Source organism: Micromys minutus (assembly GCF_963924665.1).
Source record: "Micromys minutus genome assembly, chromosome: 4".
NCBI classification, from domain to species: domain Eukaryota; kingdom Metazoa; phylum Chordata; class Mammalia; order Rodentia; family Muridae; genus Micromys; species Micromys minutus.
In genome coordinates, this window is record NC_137973.1 from 50,661,112 (window position 1) to 50,681,859 (window position 20,748).

Here is a 20,748-nt window from a genome sequence, read left to right on the forward strand (position 1 = left end):
TTTTAACAGACTTCAGTGTGTGAAATCACTTTACTTTTAGAAAGTATGTCCTATACTAAATTGTTTGCTCATTATATTATGCCATATTTCACTTAAAACATTCATACTACATATTCTAAGACTGGTGCTTCTGCTTTTAAAGGGGAAAATACCAATTTTTACTGTCACCGAGTAATGTAACTTAATTAAAGTTATTTATTTGGACTTTTTCTTTGACAGTTGTGGTTTAATGTTGAGCTGCAATTTTTAATGCAGGTAATATTTAGAATACATTAAGCTAAATCCAGACACAATATCTTTTTATTGAGTAACTTTCCATTATTAAATGTCTCAAGAATGATTGTGGTCCCTTTTAAAAGTTTTATTGGTCCAGAATTTGAATAATTTAACTGAGAAAGAACCACACCTTAAAATACTATCATGAAAATACTAGAAATATGCTTAATGTATTTTTTGTAATTGTCTAATACATTAATTAAAACATTTATATTTACCATTTAATCATCATGGCAATCCTTTATAAATATTGAAAGATGACTTTATTTACATATAATAAAAATAAAGCCAAGACTGATAACATGCCTTGTCCCTAATGCTAGTCAAGGGAAGAGTTAAATCTAAATACAGATTTACCTTGAAACTCTCATTTTTCTCAAGTTTGCCACATTTGCCTCAACATTCATGACACTGAGGCCATTAAGAGGTCATTAGGGTTCTGAGAAACTACCTATATTAAAAAAAATAAAGAAATGCAAAATTAGGAACACAGAAGTTTTGAAGAATTTTAAGTGCTTACTTATATGGCGGAATATAAAACGTATCCTTCAAAATCAGAGCTATTTAGGAACATATTTATAATTCTACCTAAAAATAATGAAGTTCTAGTGTCTTGATGTGAGGCTCTTGGTAAAAAAGAAGTCCAAATGAAGATTCTCAGCTCTCATTTCAGCCATCACTCAGGAAGGAGGCTGAAGAACAGTCTGTGCAGTGAGCTTTTAAGTGAGAGATGAAAACACTTTCTATACAAGAGGGAGGACATCATGAGTCATTCTGCAATCTCTAAAAGTATCTAACCCAAGGTACTTTGACTTAAATGTGCAGAAACTGATTTTTTTAATCTTTCAAGTCTTGAATGAAAATTGCAAACAAACATTTAATTTACTCTTTTAAATTCAACAGAAATCAGCAAGTAATTAAAACCAAAGTCGTCTCTGTTACTTCCAAATGGATTTCGATTGCCCAAATCCAATCCTTCAGAAGTCAAAATACAACTACTAAAAGGAAAAATTTTATTAAACAAGATCTCATTTCTATGAATTACAGACCGCTATAGCAATTTAATTCTTTTGGAAACGTAGAGAAAACTTTGCATGTCTTGACAATCTTTAAAGACATTATTTAGAAAGCATTAGCAATGGCCAATTTGCCTTCTAGGACTGAAATAAAGGGTGTAAGCATAATGTCAAGCAAAGTCGAGGTGATTGGTCATGCTTTACAGTTGTTCAAAGCTACTGGTTCTACATCCACCAGAAGGACCCAGATAGGAATAGTTTTCCCCTTAGAGGCCTTACCAATACAAAAGTCAGTGATGACCTGTTTTCACCTTCCTAAACCTGGTCAGTATAAAAGAGTTATAAATTAAAGAACAAAGCAGGGTCAAATTTAAACCACTTCCGCTATTCTATTTAAAAATCATGAACCCAAGGTTGTGCAATGATAAAGTCCAGGAAAAATTAAAGATGCATGCAAATTAACCAAACCTAGCAGAGAGTACTTAACCATGATGCTATTACTGAGAATTATTTTTTAAAAGGAATACCTTTAAGAAAACGTCAAAACAATGGCTGGAGCTGGAGATCAGCAGTACAGCACTTGCGTAGCATGCACAGGTCCTGGATTCAATTCCTAGGACCTGTAAAAGAAAGCACTAATCTCAATATATAAATATGTACATACATAATCTAGTAAAAGCAGGCAATCACATGTCTTTCTGATAGAGACTCTCATTTTTATTCTGCTTCTTTGGGGCCCAGGTCAGTGTAAATTGTTCAAGCTGAAAACTTCAGTAGTGTCTGTTTGCATGGCAGAAATTCTGCACAAGTCTTATCTGATGATGCCTAAGGTAACTTAAAAGGCTCTTTTATGTTAAAAGAGAGGTGAACCTTCTTTGACAGAGTTTGTCTATTTGACTTCTAACTGGGCCTCTCTTTTTCTCAGGATCTATCCTAGCCAAATATCTCAGTTACATTTCCATAGTTTCCTTTGTGAAAGAACAGTGGGGGAGGAAATAATTCTCTGCTGTGTATTGTATTTTTCAAATAAAAAATTTAAAAATAAATTAAAAAAATAAATTTCTTTTCCTTATGGATTGGTGTTTATTGGGGTTGAGAAATAAAGATTGCTTGCTATTAGTGTGAATGGAGTTAAGAGTTCTCATATTGTCAGGAGAGTTTTAAAATATCCCACACTGGCCATTGTAGATAGCTTCTAGATAAAGCCAATGGTCCCTACATCCCATGAATGTCCAGGAATCTGGTCAGGCTGCACAGTTACAAATTACAAACATCTGAAAACTACTTTAGACACCAAACAGGTGTGTAATTTATAGCCACTCTTTCTCTTGTGAATGACTAGGAACTGGGGGTGCAAATGTTACCCTTCATCCTGTTCCTATAAGTATCATCTGTTAAACTCTGTGTGCTTTGAAAGGTTTACCCTGAGCATGTGACAATTGATTATATTTGTACACTGCAAACATGAATCTCACAAATCGCTTTTGATTTCCATTTTAATGCTATGAATTATAATTCTTAAAAAAATACAAATTGAGGTATTTCATTCCAGATTACAGGTGATCACATCTCAAGAAAAAAAGATATTTACATGTTTCCTCTTTTGTCACCTTCAAATTGATCATCATTGTTTATTGGTATAATGGAGGCAAAGGAAATGGTTGATTATGATAATATGCCTGCTTATACAAACCATCATTCTTGTGAGCTGACACATAGGACCTAAATTTTAAATTCATACTGCCATACTTGAAATATGTTACACAAAGTTTCAAACAAGAAAGCATAGATGAGTGAGCAGAGAGGCTCCTCCTCTATTCAGAGAAAAACCCAAATCTGAGTCATTCATTAGAACAGAGGTACAGAGCAGACCTTTGCACATGCAAACACACTGATACTTTATTCTGACATAGAGAATTGTCATTAGCTAATATTTGGGAGTCTGTTTTTTTTTTTTTTGAGGAGGAAATAAAATACATTTTAATTAAATATTTTGAAAGAAAGAAAAACTCCTCCAAACCATTCAGTACCTTTGCATTTTAATCATGTTTCCTTGCATATATTGCTCTCCTCATTTACCGAGTCCAGCCTTCATTTCTCCAAAAGTTTCCTGACTGATCTGTGCATCCAATGACTCACATACACTGAGCAAATGACAGTTTAAAAGGCATGCATAGTCTTTCTCAGGAACATGAAAGTTATTAGACTGTATGCTGGTCTTGGACGGCTAGAGAAATAGAGATCAGGGCACCAAGGAGCCTCAGCAGTGTGGCTTGAGTGAGCAGAAGCCACCACATGCTGGCACAGTGCCTTTCCACCACCTCACTCAATTGACCACAATAAGTACCAAGACCAGATCAGTTCCAAGAAGGGTCTTACTGTGGGGTGGATGCCAAGACAAATGACAAATCGGGGTTGTGTTTTATCTTAAATATGCCACAAACTTCTATGGCTTCTAAATGTTCAAATATCTTAAGTAAAGATACTCCAAAAATGGCAATGAAGAAAAAAAAAAAAAGAGCTATGCTAACTGAACAAGGATAACCATGGTACCACACACAAGTAACATCCACAAAGGGTCAGACTCCTCAGGGAACTTTTTTTCTAGTACTTAAAGTATCAGAAGACTTGATGCAGCTTTTATTTCGAAGTCAACATTTTATATTCAATAATAAAAAATGAGACATGTTATATGCATGGTGGTGTGAGCAAGACATTGACTGCTCACATTGTATCTACATTTAGAAAACAGAGCACAAAAAATGATTGCTAATGATCAATTGACTTTATTCATTTTATAGTCTTGCATATGGAGTGTATTATATATTTATATATATATATATATCTGTATTATAAAATCAGTCTAAATATATATATATATACATATATATGTATATAGCTCCTGTTCATAAAATATTCTCCCCCAAATAAAATGAATCTCTCCCACATTAATAAATATAAACAAGACTGCTCTTCACATGCCAGCCTGAAGACTTATTTCCCAGGTGACCATATATTCTATCAAGTTGAAAATTAACCCTATCAATCACACCTCATGACCTATAATGTCACTTCTTTCAGACTGATCACTAAGAATTTGATATTTTGTTCACACACAGAGAGAAAACAAAGGTAACTTGTGGAATCTTTTGACAAAGTTATAATTAAAAGCATATTTGACCAATGAGAATGAAGTCGAGCAAAGAAAAGTAAGATAATGGAGTTGAAATTAAGCCATGTTTAGAGAGACACAAGAGATATAAATGACTATGGGATATTAATAATGGAGCACTGTCTAAGAGATTTAAAAACCTCAGCCACACACTCTTAATCAAGGTGAGCTTATTGGTATAAATAAGGAAGACAGTTTAGATGGAAAGGATTAATTTGTCCCTGAGGTTGAAAAATAGAGTTCCGTTATCAGTTCTTGCTTATAGATTCATGAGGCCTATTTTCAGCTTCTAACATGAAATAAGCGAAATGTAGAGGCACAAAAGCATCATCCCAGTTCTTTGGAGTAGATGATCAGAAATAGAAAGTCATCTTCAGATACTCAGTGAACTTGAGGTCAGTCTATGATATGTAAGACTTTGCCTTTAAAAACAAACACCATAGTTAATGCTTCCAACATAATCCTTCCCATTACCGATCTCTCTAAGGTACTCTGCAACACTGACAAAAGTTGAAATATTGATAGCCAGTTCAAACTTTGGAGCAGGAGAAACAAGTTGAAGATTGTAGAAGATATTTCATAGGAGAAGTAAAGTGATCCAAAGAACAAACTGTGTGAACACTATCCTAACATATCTTAGCATGGGTTGCTGTTATTAAAGGCCATAGTCTAAGTTGTTTAAAACCAAACCTGTGGGCTGGGGGCACATATCAGTGCAAAAATACTTGCAGCAGACTTGAGTTTAAATACTTAGCCCCTATGAAAATGGCTGAACTTGTCACTACAGTCCTGCACACTGAGTACCTTGAAAATGGAGACCGAAAGATGACTTTCTGCCGCCAGGTTCATTGAGAGACTCTCTCACCCTCCCAACATGCAAATACAACCCTCCCCATGACCACAGGGGGGAGAGAGAGAGAGAGAGAGAGAGAGAGAGGGAGGGAGGGAGGGAGGGAGGGAGGGAGGGAGGGAGAGAGGGAGGGAGGGAGGGAGGGAGGGAGGGAGGGAGGGAGGGAGGGAGGGAAGAAGGGAGGGAGGAAGAGTACTTCTACAAGAGGAGAAAGAATTTGCTCTGTTCTCTTTTGCTTCTTGGGGAAATAGTAATCTATCCAGAAGGGTCCCACTACTTGAGACCATGAAAGGTCCGACCTCCATTTTATATCACACTGGGGACAGGAGCATTGACATCTGATTTGGTGGAAGGGAACTAAACATTCAGCCCCAAACAGAACTGCTCAGTGCCATTTTTACAAAACAAAACAAAGAAAGAATTCTTTCTTAATGTTTCTGTTTTAAAATATTAACTAAATTGGCTTGGATACTATTAATTCTCTCTTTTTTTTTCTTTCTTTCCTTTTTATTTATTTGAGACAGGGTCTCATTATGATGTAACTCTTCGGACACAGATCTCACTGTGTAGAACAGGCTGGCATGAAACTCACAGAGATTCACCTACTCCTGCTTGTTGTAATGGAGGCATCTGCCACTACGCCCAGTAGTTTGACTACTTTGAAAATTCTTTCATACATTCAAAACTACAAGAGAAATCTTTTACGTATTAACTAAGATTTTTTTAAGAGTAACACTATGCTTTCAGTTATATATCCACACTTTTTTTTTAACAACTTTATTTTACAAAACAAAAATAAATGTACAGATTTTAAGAATTTTTTGCATAAAATTATACATTTTTGTCAGTACTTGTTTTTTTTTTAAAGGTTTAATAGTGTGATAAAGATCCCACCAGTAACAATGAGAATAAAGTACATGTAAAACAAGATGCAACCTGGAAATAGTCAAAGTTTTCTTGGTGTGTAAAGATTTTTTTTTTTTTTTTTTTTTTTTTTTTTTTTACAATGTGCAGACAGTACATGTAATACAGGGTACAACCGGGAATTTGGCAATGTGTTCAGGTGGGTAAGGATTGAGCATGACTATTTTTTTGTTTTGTTTTGTTTTCTTTTCTTTTTTTCTTGGAATTCATACAGTCTGTGAGTTGTTTCTGGGGCAGTGCAAGTCTCTGGGGTTAACATCCAACTATCAGTGACTGCATATTATGTCTGTTCTTTTGTGACTGGGTTATCTCACTCAGGATGATATTCTCTAGATGCAGCCATTTTCTTAAGAATTTGGTTAAGTCATTGTTTCTGGTGGCTGAGTAGTATTCCATTGTGTAAATGTACCACAATTTTTCTATCCATTCATCTTCTGAAGGACATCTGGGTTCCTTCCAGCTTCTGGCTATTATAAATAGAGCTGCAAAAAACATTGTGGTGCATATATCTTTGTTGTGTACTAAAGTGTCTCTGGGGTATATGCCCAGAAGTGGAATAGCTGGGTCTTCAGGTAGTATTATGTCCAATTTTCTGAGGTATCACCAGACTGATTTCCAGAGTGGTTGTATTAGTTTGCAACCCCACCAACAGTGGAGAAGGGTTCCTCTTTCTCCGCAATCTCGCCAGCATCTGCTGTCATCTGAGTTTTGGATCTTGGCCAATCTGAATGTTGTGAGGTGGAATCTCAAGCTTGTTTTGATTTGCATTTCCCTGATGGCTAAAGATGTCGAGCACTTCCTCAGATATTTCTCAGCCATTCGATATTCCTCAACTGAAAACGTTTTGTTTAGCTCTGTACCCCATTTTTTAATAGGGTTATTTGATTCTCTGGTGTCTAGCTTTTTGAGTTCTTTGTATACCTTGGATATTAGGCCTCTTTCTGATGTGGAGTTGGTAAAGATCTTTTCCCATTCTGTTGGCTGCCGTTTTGTTTTATTGACAATGTCCTTAGCCTTACAGAAACTTTGCAATCTCATTAACTCCCATTTGTTAATCTTTTACCTTAGAGCTTGAGCCATTGGTGTTTTGTTCAGAAAATTTTCTCCTGTGCCTATGTGTTCGAAGGTTTTCCCTACTTTCTCATCTAATAGTTTCAGTGTATCTGGCTTAATGTGGAGATCTTTGATCCACTTACAGTTGAGCTTTGTACAAGGAGATAAGAACAGGTCTATTTTCATTCTTTTGCATGCTGAGTGCCAGTTGGACCAGCACTATTTGTTGAATAGGCTGTCCTTTTTCCATTAAAAGTTTAGGCTCCTTTGTAAAAAATCAGGTGACCATATACATGAGGGCTCATTTCTGGATCTTCTATTTTATTTCATTGATCCACATGCCTATTCCTGTACCAGTACCATCCAGTTTTCAGCACAATTGCCTTGTAATATAACTTGAGGTCAGGGATAGTGATTCCCACAGATGTTTTCTAGTTGTTGAGGATGGATTTCGCTATTCTAGGTCTTTTGTTGTTCCATATGAAATTGCACATTGATCTTTCCAATTCCATGAAGAACTGGGTTGGAATTATGATAGGGATTGCGTTGAATCTGTAGATTGCTTTTGGTAGGATGGCTATTTTTAAAATGTTGATCTTTCCAATCCATGAGCATGGGAGATCTTTCCATTTTCTGAGATCATGCTCAATTTCTTTCTTAAGAGGCTTGAAGTTCTTGCCATACAGGTCCTTCACTTGCTCAGTTAGAGTCACACCAAGGCATTTCATAGTTTTTGTGACTATTGTGAAGGGTACCTTTTCTTAATTTCTTTCTCCACATGTTTGTCCTTTGAGTATAGGAAGGCTACTGATTTGTTTGAGTTAATTTTGTATCCAGCCACTTTGCTGAACTCATTATCAGTTGTAGGAGTTCTCTGGTGGAATTTTTGGGGTCTCTTAAGTACACTATCATGTCATCGGCATAGAGTGATGTTTTTATCTCTTCCTTTCCGATTTGTATCCCCTTGATCTCCTTTGCTGTCTAATTGCTCCAGCCAGGACTTCCAGTACTATGTTGAATAGGTAAGGGGAGAGTGGGCAGCCTTATCGAGTCCCTGATTTTAGTGGGATTGCTTCAAGTATCCCACCGTTAAGTTTGATATTGGCTGTTGGTTTGCTGTATATTGCTTTTATTATGTTTAAGTATGGACCTTGGATTCCTGTTCTTTCCAGAACTTTTAACATGATGGGGTGTTGAATTTTGTCAAATGCTTTCTCAGCATCTAGTGAGATGACCATGTGATTTTGTTCTTTGAGTTTGTTTATATGGTGGATTACATTGATGGATTTTCTTATATTAAACCATCCCTGCATCCCAGGGATGAAGCCTACTTGGTCATGATGACTGATCATTTTGATGTGTTCTTGGATTCGTTTTGCAAGGATTTTGTTGAGTATTTTTGCTTCAATGTTCATAAGTGAGATTGGTCTGAAGTTCTCTTTCCTTGTAGGGTCTTTGTGTGGTTTAGGTACTAGGGTTATTGTAGCCTCAAAAAATGAGTTGGGTAATATTCCATCTGATTCTATCTTTTGGAATAGTTTGGAGAGTATTGGTGTTATATCCGCAATAAATGTCTGATAAAATTCTGCACTGAACCCGTCTGGACCTGGGCTTTTTTTTGGTTGGGAGGTTTTTATGACTTCTTTTATTTCTTTAGGTGTTATAGGATTATTTAGATGGTTTACTTGGTCCTGGTTTAACTTTAGGATCTTGTATCTGTCTAGGAATTTGTCCATTTCCTCCAGATTTTCCAATTTTGTGGAGTCTAAGTTTTTGTAGTAGGATCTGATGATTTCTTGAATTTCCTCAGTTTCAGTTATTATGTCTCCACTTTTCTTTCTGATATTTTAAATTTGTATACTCTTTCTTTGCCCTCTAGTTAGTCTTGCTAGGAGTTTATCAATCTTGTTGATTTTCTCAAAGAACCAACTCTTGGTTTTGTTGATTTTTTCAATGGTTCTTTTTTTTTCTATTTGGTCTATTTCTGCCCTAATTTTGATTATTTCTTGCAATCTACTCTTCTTGGGTATATCTGCTTCCTTTTGTTCTAGGGCTTTTAGCTGTGCTGTCAGGTTGCTGATGTAAGCTTTCTCCAGTTTCTTTTTGGAAGCACCTAGGGCTATGAGTTTTTCTCTCAGTACTGCTTTCATTGCCTCCCATAGGTTTGGGTATGTTGTGTTTTCGTTTTCGTTGAATTCTAGAAAATCCTTAATTTCTTTATTTATTTCTTCTTTGACCCTGCTATCTTTTAACAGAGCTTTGTTTAGTTTCCATGTGTATGTGGGCTTTTTGTTGTCTATGTTGTTGTTAAAAACCAGTCGTAGACCATGGTGATCTGAGAGGATGCATGGGAGTATTTCAATCTTCTTATATCTATTGAGGCTCTTTCTGTGTCCAATTATGTGGTCAATTTTCAAGAAGGTGCCATGGGGTGCTGAGAAGAAGGTGTATTCTTTTACTTTAGGATAATATGTTCTGTATATATCTATTAATTCTAGTTGGTTCAAAGTCTCTGCTAGTTATGCAGTGTCCTTGTTCAATTTCTGTTTCCATGATCTGTCCATTGGTGAGAGTGGGGTATTAAAGTCTCCCACTATTATTGTGTGGGATGAGATGTGTTTTTTGAGCTTTAGTAGGGTATCTTTTATAAATGTGCGTGCTTTTTTATTTGAAGCATATATGTTAAGGATTGAGAGTTCCTCCTGCCAGATTTCCCTAGTAATGAGTAGAAAGTGTTCTTCCTTATCTTTTTTGATAACTTTTGTTTGGAAATTTACTTTATTCTATATTAGAATAGCCTCTCCAGCTTGATTCTTGGGGCTGTTTGCTTGGAAGGTTTTTTCCCACCCTGATTTACTCTGAGATAATGTCTGTCTTTGTCTCTGATATGAGTTTCCTATATGCAGCAAAAGGCTGGATTTTGTTTATGTATCCAGTCTCATAGCCTATGTCTCTTTATTGGGGAGTTGAGTCCATTTATGTTAATAGATATCAAGGAATAGTTGTTTCTGTTTCCTGCTATCATTGCTTTTGTGGGTTTAGTTGTGTCTGTGTCTTTTTCTTCTTTTGTTTTTCTTGCTTAGGAGTTTTCTTGTTTTTACTAGGATGTAGTTCCCCTCATTGTATTGGGTTTTCCACCTATAATTCATTGTAATGCTGGGTTTGTGGTCAGATATTGTGTAAATTTTGATTTGTCTTGAAATATCTTCATCTTTCCATTTATGGTGATTGATAGTTTTGCTGGGCATAGCAGCTTGGGCTAGCACTTGTGTTCTCTTAGGGTGTGCATGATGTCTGTCCAGGCTCTTCTAGCTTTCATAGTCTCTGTTGAGAAATCGGGTGTGAGTCTGATTGGCCTGCCTTTATATGTTACCTGACCTTTTTCCCTTACTGCTTTTAGTATTCTTTCTTTGCTTTGGGCACTTGATGTTTTTACTATTATGTTTTGGGAGTTATTTCTTTTCTGGTCCAACATATTTGGAGTTCTGAAGGCTTCTTTTATGCTCGTGGTCATCTCATTCTTGAGGGTAGGGAAGTTTCTTTTACGATTTTGTTGAAGATATTTACTGTGCCTCTTAGTTTATACTCTTCTCCCTCTTCTATTCCTTTTATCCTTAGGTTCGGTCTTCTCGTTGTGTCCTGGATTTTCTGGACATTTTGGGTTAGGAGCTTTTTGTTTTTTGCATCTTCTCTGGCTGTTTTGTCTATGTTTAAAATGTTGTCTTCGGCCCCCGAAATTCTCTCTTCTATCTCTTGTAATCTATTGGAAATGCTTGCTTCTGTGATTCCTGATTTCTTTTTTAGGTGTTCTACCTCTAGGGTTATCTCTTTTAGTGTTTTCTTTATTGTGTCAATTTCCGTTTTAAATTCCCTCTTCCATTCCTTCATCTCTTTGGTTCTGTTTTCCTCTAGTTCTTTGAGTTCTTTGAGTGTTTTTCTTGTTTCCTCATTAAAAGCTTCTTAATCTTTTTGCTTTTCCTCTCGTTTTTTTAAAGTATCTTTATCAGCATCTTGAGGTATGATTTCAGGTCTTCGTCTTCTTTTTCTGGAGTGTTTGGCATTCCGATGTTTCTGTTATGGGAGAGCTGGGTTCTGGTGTTGCTAGGTTGTCTTGGTTTTCTTGGGATATACTCTTTCGCTTTTCTCTCCCCATCTTGTTGTCAGTGATATGTTCTCCCCTTTCCCTTGTATCTTGTCTGTGTCCCTGGATCTCCACTGGTCAAGGTGGCAGATGGACCAAGCCCTGTTCTGCGCCTCAGAGTCCCCGGGTGGGAACAGAATTTCCAAAGTTGTGTTCTTGGTCCCTGGATCAGGCAGGGCCAGGGGGTGCACTTTCCGTGTGCACTCCGCAGAGATCTCTCTGCTCCCTAGCTGCCTAGATCTCCTACTAACCAGGTTTTAAACCTTTAGGACCTTCAGGTCCGGGTGGCAGACAGGCCGGGCTCTGTTCTGCGCTGTGAAGTCGCCACCAGGTGGAAACAGAAGTTCCAAAGTTGTGTTCCTGGTCCCTGAATCAGGCAGGGCTGGGGGGTGTACTTTCTGTGCGCACTCTGCAGAGATCTCTCTGCTCCCTGACTGCCTAGATCTCCTACTCACCAGCTTTTAAACCTTTAGGACCTGCTGGTCCGGGTGGCAGATGGGCTGGGCTCTCATATATTCACTCTTATGATCCATACTACTATATAAAGTGAGGGACACCTGCCTTTAAGTATAATATATGTATCTATACACATAAGCCTGTATATCTTTGTAAGTACAGAGAAATAGAGAAGTATGTATATGAACATACACATGTGTAAAATCTCATATAGAAATGTTAAGTGGACAGCACTTATGTATACAGAATCCTGTGTAAAGTTGTCTTTAAGATATTATATTTATATTACATGAACAATAGCAATAGAAAGTATCTTGTGTGAACTTTAATTTAAATCTGTGCTCACTTATTTTTTAATCACAAATCAAGGAATAAAGGTCCTACCAATGGTCAAGAAGTGTTTGCCTTAAGAGTCAACCAGGCAGACAGATAATTCATTGCCAGGGTGAGGAAGAGGAATCCGACAAAGTAGATTTCCCTGAATAATTTTGGCTTGCTATTTTCAGCAGTCTTTTATAATTATATTGCTCAGTTTAGCCTTTGACCATGAATTATTCTTCTCTCTGCTCTAATACACCACAACTCTTGGAAATTATGAAATGGCAGAGAGCTGGTTTTCCTGATGTAATGGATCTCAGAAGCTGTGATTGCCTATTCTATCTTTTTTTTTTTTTTTTTTTTGTCATTTAATGTACTTTGGAATTGCTTTATTTTTAACAGCAACATGAGAAATAGATTTTATTTTTTTGTGATTCTAAATAACATATATTTTTGACTGACAGTTTATTTTCAACACTTATTTTAATTATTTTACAACCTTTTGTCAAAGGTAGGTATTTATAAACAGTTACAACATTTAAAATATTTCCCTAAGGCTTAGGAGGCAGACAAATCCGAGGATGCCATTTTCTTTCTCTATTCACTTTCCCGTGGCATTTTCTGCCCTCTGCTGTTAATTTTCATTATTTCTTGTCTTTAAAACCATCTCCTGGGAACTCTCTCCTTTGATTCTGGTTTTCTGCAGAATTACTATAGAATGCCATAAGAGAGTATGAAAAACTGGTTAAAAAATAAACATTTATTTTCAATGTTTTGTAAATAAGTTTGATTTCAAAGGATTCATGTTTTGAACTGACTGAGGGGTGTCTCTGGTTTGGATGAAAATCAGAAGACAAGCTATAGCTTTCTCAGTAACAACAGCTCTGTGTTCTGGGTATCTGAACCCTTGTTCTTAATATGAAACCTTGAGTATCAGTTACCCAGAATGAAGCTACTGATGTTAGGTCTGTACTTAGGGGTTCAAAATACCATTATTGCTTTGAACTGTTTCTTGACAGCTGAAGCTTGTAGCTCTGGGGGGCTTCCTAGAACCCTTCTGAACCAACATGTACAGACCTTCCAGTCTGGTGCACTCTTTCTAGTCTCTTAGCTTCTTGTTCTACTTTCTTTGTTTGTTTTGGTTTTATTGGATATTCTCTGTATTTACATTTCAAATGTTAGCTGCTTTCCCCTAACTCTCATTCCCCCTGCCCATCCACTTGTTACCATAAAGTTGCTCCCTCTCCCAACCACCCTCTCCATCTCAGTGCCTTGGCATTCCCCTACAATGGGGAAAATGTGGCTTCACTGGACCAAAGGCCTCTTCTCCCACTGATGCCAGACAATGCTATCCTCTGCTACATATGCATATGGAGCCATGGGTCTCTTCATGTATGATCATTGGCTGCTGTTTTAGCCCCGGGGTGCTTGAAGAGTTTGGTTGATTGATAATGTTGTTCTTCCTATGGGGTTGCAGACCCTTTCTGCTCCTTCTGTCCTTTCTCTAAGCTCCTTCATTGAGGACCCCATGTTCAGTCCAATGGCTAGCTGCAAGCATCCTCAACTGTATCTGTATGACTCTGGCAGAGTCTCTGAGGGGACATCTATACCAGGCTCCTGTCAGCTAGCTCTTCTTGGCATCAACAATAGTTCTTGGGTTTGGTGGTTGCATATGGGATGGATCCCCAGGTGAGGCAGTCTCTGGATGATCTTTTCTTCAATCCCTGCTTTTCTATGTGTCCCAGTATTTCCTCCCATGAGTGTTTTGTTCTCTCTTCTTGCTCTGTTCTTATGTATTCACTACTCTTTGACTCCCAGCATTCCCTGCTCCCAGCAGCTCTCCTGAACTCTTCCTTGGTCATCTTAGCTGTTGCTGATGAGTATGTCCAGGATTAGTCATTCCTAAAGTTACCTGTTCTTTATGCAACCAGTTCAGTCAACTCTACCAGGGCTACCAGGGATAAAAGACCAAAACTAAACACAAACCCACAGGGTGTGCTTATACTGGAGCCAATTTTGCTGCAGGACACACTGCACAAAAGGAAGCCTCTACCCACTACTGCCCCAGGGTAACTGTACTGCTGTATTACCAGGTATGTGTGTGCTTTACTGCCATGGGTGCTGAGGAACTCATCCAAACTAGCCTAGAATCTGCTGTAGTAGAGTCGCTGAGGATGGAGTTATCTGGAACTGTCTTGGAATGACCTATATGGAGGATCATCTAAGCATCTCAGCATCTAAGTTGCCATGACTCTGGATGGCATGTTGTAAATTCCCTAACCTGAGAAGATTTGGTACTTCCATGGCCACTCTGGCTTCTTTTATATGTTGGCCACTGGAATACAATTTCGCTTTGGCAGTCAGGAAGGTTTCAATACAACCAGACGAGGAAGAAGGAGTGGCTGTTTTGATTGACAGCAGTCTGGACCTCTCAAAAAAATGGTGTATGAAAGTTGCAATTACCACTTTACTCAACATAGATCTTACAAAGTGTCAGAGCATCGATTATGATCTCAGCAGAGTCAGATAGGAAAGTGGCATGACAGCAGCAGTTTCTGACCCAACCTTCATCTCTGCCCATCCTGAGGTAATTGCCTGGTTTCAATCAGAGTAAACTTCTCTTCCAACTCCTCATGGGGGAAGAGACTAGCAGTTCTCAATCAAGCAAATGTATTGATGAAGCTTTACAGCTTCTGTCATTTCAAAGGGTTGATAGACGATGCACACAGTGAGGATTTAACAGGGAATTAACATTTTCTCTAATTTGTTTTATCTAATAATGTCTAGCCTCTCCTCCTTCCAGATAACATTAAAGAGAACAAGGTCCTCTTGTTCTGTCTCTCATGACAGCTGCCTTCTCTAGTGACACAGAAGAAAAGAAATCACTCGTCTCCTCCTCTCAAACAAACACTGATTTTGGTGAGATACAGGTCTCACCTTTGTAACCCCACTTAATTTTACTCGCCTCCCATTTTCTAAACACAGTCACATTTGATATTAATGTGCCTGCACATGAATGTTGGTAGGTGTTGGGACAGGTCTCCACTGCTACAAACTTTCCTTTTCTATGATCATGGCCCTATGGGAAAACTGAGGAAGGCTGCTATAGTTTCATTTCTTGTGCTGAGATAAAATATTCTGACAAAAGCACCATGAGGGAGAAAGTTACGTAGCTCACAATTCCAGCTTAGAGTCCAGCAATGCAGGAAGCCAAAGAGGCAGGTACTTGAAGCAGCTAGTCAGGTCTTCAAACCAAGAGCAGAGAGAATGGATACATACCAGTGCTTAGCTAGTAGTCTCTGCTCCTACAGTGCATGATCCTCTGTCCCCACAGTGCATGGGTCTTTCCACTTTAACTAACTCACCCAAGGCAGTCTCTCTACAGATATGCCTACAGGGGATTCTAATCTGGATACTTCCTTGTAGATTTTTCTCTACCCAATTGATTCCACACTGGTAAGTCAACAATCAAAACTCACAATACAGATTCCATAGCTCCCCACAAACTTAAGCCAGTTAGGATGATGTAGACTCTACTTGTCTCATAAAGTAGCTGAGGTTTATAATAAGTCCTTTTCTCAGGTGTTAATTTAGACTATTTGTGGTACTTCCGGTGGCCCTTTAAGATTTAAATTAAATCATTTAATTATGAAATGTGGGGTAATCGCTATATATTTGCTATAGATTGGTATAGCTTACAGTAGCTTATTTTTCTTACTACTAGTAAAAGTAAAATTAAAAATGATATTTATAGATGCCATGATGTAAAAATAGTTCAGAAGAAACCCAACAAATATCAAATAATTGGTCCAGTGTTAAAATTGTTTTTGGATGTGAAATATCAGTGCTATGGAAATTTAAAACTTGCTATTACCATAAAAATACTTTTCTTGGTGAAGTGATAAAATCCTCTGACAAAAGTAACTTCAGGAGGTAAGGTTTTATTTTGGCTCACAGTTCAAATGCACAGTCCAACACTGTAGAAGAGTCACAATGGCTGACTTTGAAACAGCTGTCCACATTGCATCCTTAGAAAGATAAATTTGATGGATACTCAATGCTGAGCTAGCTTCATCTTTTTTGTCTAACCCAAATTCATGCCTACAAAATAACACTGTTCTCTCTAGGTTATGTCTTCTCACCTCAATCCACCTAGCAAGACAGTCTCTCATGGACATTCTCAGAGGATTGCATAATCTAAATGCTCTCCCACAGAAAGACATGGAGGCCTGGAAGCTTGTTTCTTAGATGAGTCAAGATCCCATCAAGTGGACAATCAATATCAACTATACTATCACAGTTAGCTAACTCTATTTGTGATTCAGTGCCTTGTATTATAAGAGAACAACTTGTGTATTATAAATCAAATGAGACAGGTCTTCATTTTCAAATTGGAAATTCATAACATATGGTGAAGGCTGCTGGGATCACAGCCATTCCATTTCAGATGTCTTTACATTTATTCTGAATACTTGGTCCTAATCATAAAATACTGAAGACATATGGACAAGACAGCTGGGCTATGATCAATTGAAACTTTAATACTGTTCATTTTAACAATATATATGTATATGTATATATATATATATATATATATATATATATATATGTCTTAAATAATATTAATACTTTTCAACTCTCATTTTTTCATTATTTCTACATCTTTTAAATTCAACAAACTTCCACGAAAAAAAAGTACTGTTAGCAGAAATAACACAGAGTTAATTATCTTCCATTTAGTTTAATCTAGATTTTATGACCGAATTTTGGTCCACAATATATATCTTAGTTAAGGTTGTTATAGATGTGATGAAATACCATGACCAAAAGTAAGCTGGGGAGAAAATGGGCTCCATGCCTATTCATCCATATCACTGTTCATCACTGAAGGAAGCCAGAACAGGAAGATAGAAACTCAAACAGAGCCGGAACCTGGAGACCACAGTGATAGATGGGTCATGGATGAGTGCTGCTTTTTTATGGAACCAAGGACCAGCCCAAAGATGGCACTACCACCAATGGACTGGGATGTCTCCTATCACTGACTAATTAAAAAAATGCCCTATAGTCAGATCTTATGGACATATTTTTCTCTATCTTTTTGGTTTTAATGAGTGTTTTAATGTTATATAGACCAGAACATCATGAATACAATGGAAACAAAGTTGTATTAAGTCAATAAAAAATTAACTTATAGTGTGGGAGGTTTATGTTAACTTGAAACTTACAGTATTTAATTTTAAAAATATTCCCAGTTTGAGGTTGAAACATTTAATTTTGCATTCCATCATGATTTTTATGTGGGCTTAATGCAGAATCACAGCAGGAAAAAACATTTTAATTAATTTCCTTTATTTGCCATTAAATCAATAAATTTCTGACTTCCACAGGTCTCATTTAATAATATATATTGAAATTCTATTGGAACCACATTGCTAATGTGGTATTACACACTCAAAATGCAAACAAAGCAAATATGGTATAACATCTAAATGTGACCCTTGCTGAGTCCTAACATGTACATATAACCTAAGGTTTTAATGTATTTTTACCTGTCAATTTTTTGAAAAGATAAAAATAAATATTTTTTCTCTTCTGACTGTCTGACTTGAATGATGGCTCCAAAGATACGCACAGGAAGCAGCTTTGCCAAGTCAGTCACAGCAAAGGGCAATGAACAACCGCTATAGACGACACACACGAGTGAGTCTTCCTTCTCCATCTTGCAAAGGGAACCGCAGCACAGTCCCGAGAAAGGCTTTCCCGGTGCTGCCCAGGCTAACTGTAGGGCATGGGCAGGACTCACTGCTGTTACCAGCTGCAGGAAGAGGGCTCTGTCCATCGACACTCAGATGGTAGTTAGCAGCATTGCTGGAGCCTTGGCAAAAGTACATACATTCAGTTACCTCGGATTTAGCCATAATCACATATGTATGCCTTTTTTGGGACAAAATTATATATTTTTATTTAAAAAAAAAAAACAAACAAAAAAGCCTGACCATCCAACTTTAATGATTTCATATATATATATATGAAATATATATATTCATAGGCTTAGGAGTGGTAGTAAAGGAGCAAACCCAATCATGACAAGGTGACTGAGGAACAGAAAGATCAAGTTCCCCAGGGAGATAAATGTATAAGGTTAGAGTGTGAAGCACACTTCCTAAGCCCCACCTGTGCCAGTCCTCACACAGACTTCGCCGTGACACGGGCTCTCCGACCCAGAGGCTCTCATGCCCCTCACCCCATTAGGCGTATATCTTCACTGGGGAAACCGGTCCTGACTGCCTCATCTGAAGCGCTCTTGCATTGCTTCTGAAACACCAGCCTTTTTGGTTCTTCTTGTGGGTTCTTCAATTAACTGATAGAAGAAAAGGGAACTGCTTAGCATCTTCCATTCCCAACATCACCTCTTGCAGCTACAGCATTTTCTTCCACTTGCTCCATTACAACCTCTTATTTGCTAAAGTTGACAAAGTTTGCAAAGGCCTCTTGCTTGCGTTGTGCAGTTCCAGAAGGCATAGCCATACAGGGCATGCCCATTCCGGTTGTGGCTGTCAAGCCCATCCCCAAGGCCAACATCCCCATGTTCATGTTCATGCCTACCATGCCATGGTTCATCCCTGCGGTGCTCCCCAGAGGGGCCATTCCCATGGTGCCCATCATTATACCGGGCATGTTCATAGGCATGGGTCCCCCATCAGAGGGTTAGTTTGTGGCCGGACAGGAAGCATGTTTGTGAACTGAGGCTCACAGCTTCAAAGCTTTGAGTCATTACATTCAGAGCCTGTTGCATATTCTGTTGTTGAATCATTGTTATAAGGGATGACTGCTGGGGCTTGGAAGGCTGTATACCAAGTAATAAGTTGTCTAGGCTGATGTTGACACTGGGGTCAGACCAAGTAGAGGGCAGGGTTTTATGGCCGACCTCTGGACCATATCTGCATTCTGATTATAGATTATAGAGAGGGTTAGGCTTCTTCAGCACTGCACTAACCTTCTGCAGAGGTCGTGATCTTGACATGGGCAAACCAAGTTCCACAGTGTTAGTGCTCATCAGCGAGAAATTCATACTCTGGGAAGACATCATGGTGGCCTGGGATGATGCCATAAGATCAAACAGGTCTGAAGAGTTTGAGGCAGCAGGAGTTGGGCCTAAAGCTGAGCACTGATGAGTTCCACAGTAGACTGTGGGGCACTGCTGAAGAGCTGACCACCAGAAGCAACAGGCCTGATGGGGCTTTGTTGAAGGAACTCTGGTCACCAAAGTCTCCATTCCCACTTGTTGCTGCTGCCACCAAACAGGTCAACGAGGTCCCCCGATGATGTGCTGCTTGGCATTGATGGCTTTGCTGACGACTGAGGCATGTGGGTTGAAGCGTTCTGATCTGGGCTGGCTTTGTCCCCAGTGTAATGTGCTGCTGCTCCAATATCAAGGGTTTTGGAAGGGTTTGCTGTGTGCTTGTGCCTGGTTGTGGTGGGTCTCTGTGTCCTGTGTGATGTGGATATGCTTTGTCATCACCGCTCCCTCTTCATTTCTGAATTCACCTTTGGGAGCCCTGCCTCTTCTTGCTCCCCCCCCATTGCTGTCACTGTACCTTTCCAGAGAGTCCACCCAGTCTTTCCTCCGGAACTTGTCGATGGTGCTCCCGATCTTGTCACTCAGCTCGCCCAGCTTGTCACTGAATGGAAATGCACTCTTATTCTTATCCCACTCTTTGTCCCATTTGGACTTGGGTTCAGTGTCGTATCGCTCCTTGTATAGGAATCCGTCCAAGGAGACCCAACATACTTGTCTTTGTTCTTCTTTGCTTTCTTATGCTCTTCTCGAAGTCTGTCACCGTCCTATGCAAACTCAACCTTTACCTTTTGTTGGGTGTTTATACTTTGATCCTTGCCATGCTCATCTACAAAGTGGTAATTTTCCAAGGACTGCAAATCATAAATGTGTTCTCTGGCGCTTGTAATAACTTGCTCCGATCAATTTCTTATGAGGTAAGCTAGGAACAGCAATGACTTATAAACTCTTGTCCAACTTTTTGTTGTTGTTGTTGCTGTTGTCTTTTAGCATTCAGGACCAAAGCATGTTCACATGTTCTGGGAACTATTTATACATAAAGATAGCCTTGGAAATCTCTCCCGTGAACTGCCCAGAAGGCACTCAAGGATCATCATTCATTGCTTCTCTAACTTTAGACTTTATCGCTGAATAATTCATAACCATACTGGTGGCTTTGTCCACCAGCTCCCGCACCTTCCACATGTTTAGCATCTCATCCCGCGTGCCCTCTGCCACTCTCCACAGATCCCAGGACAGTTCTGCACTCGGGCTGGTCAATGCCTAGGTCACCAACACCACCCACCACCATGAACTCTCCCTAGGCAAAGATTCTCCTACCTGCCACAGCCATGACGCTGCCACACCGGTACTGCGTGGGGCAGTAGTTGGTATTTTTTTAGTTGAAGTTCTTTCTCTCAGATAACTTTTAATTTGTGTTAAGTTGACATAAAACTATTTAGTATAATATTCTATATAAAC

At 38.5% G+C, this 20,748-nt stretch overlaps 1 pseudogene across 1 annotated transcript; it reads right to left on the reverse strand.

Annotated features, from left to right (window-relative positions):
- Positions 1-18,665: 18,665 nt before the first annotated feature.
- LOC308420180 (clathrin interactor 1-like) lies at positions 18,666-20,481 on the reverse strand (annotated as a pseudogene). Its single transcript has one exon. The product of its transcript is annotated as a clathrin interactor 1-like (transcript).
- Positions 20,482-20,748: the final 267 nt, after the last annotated feature.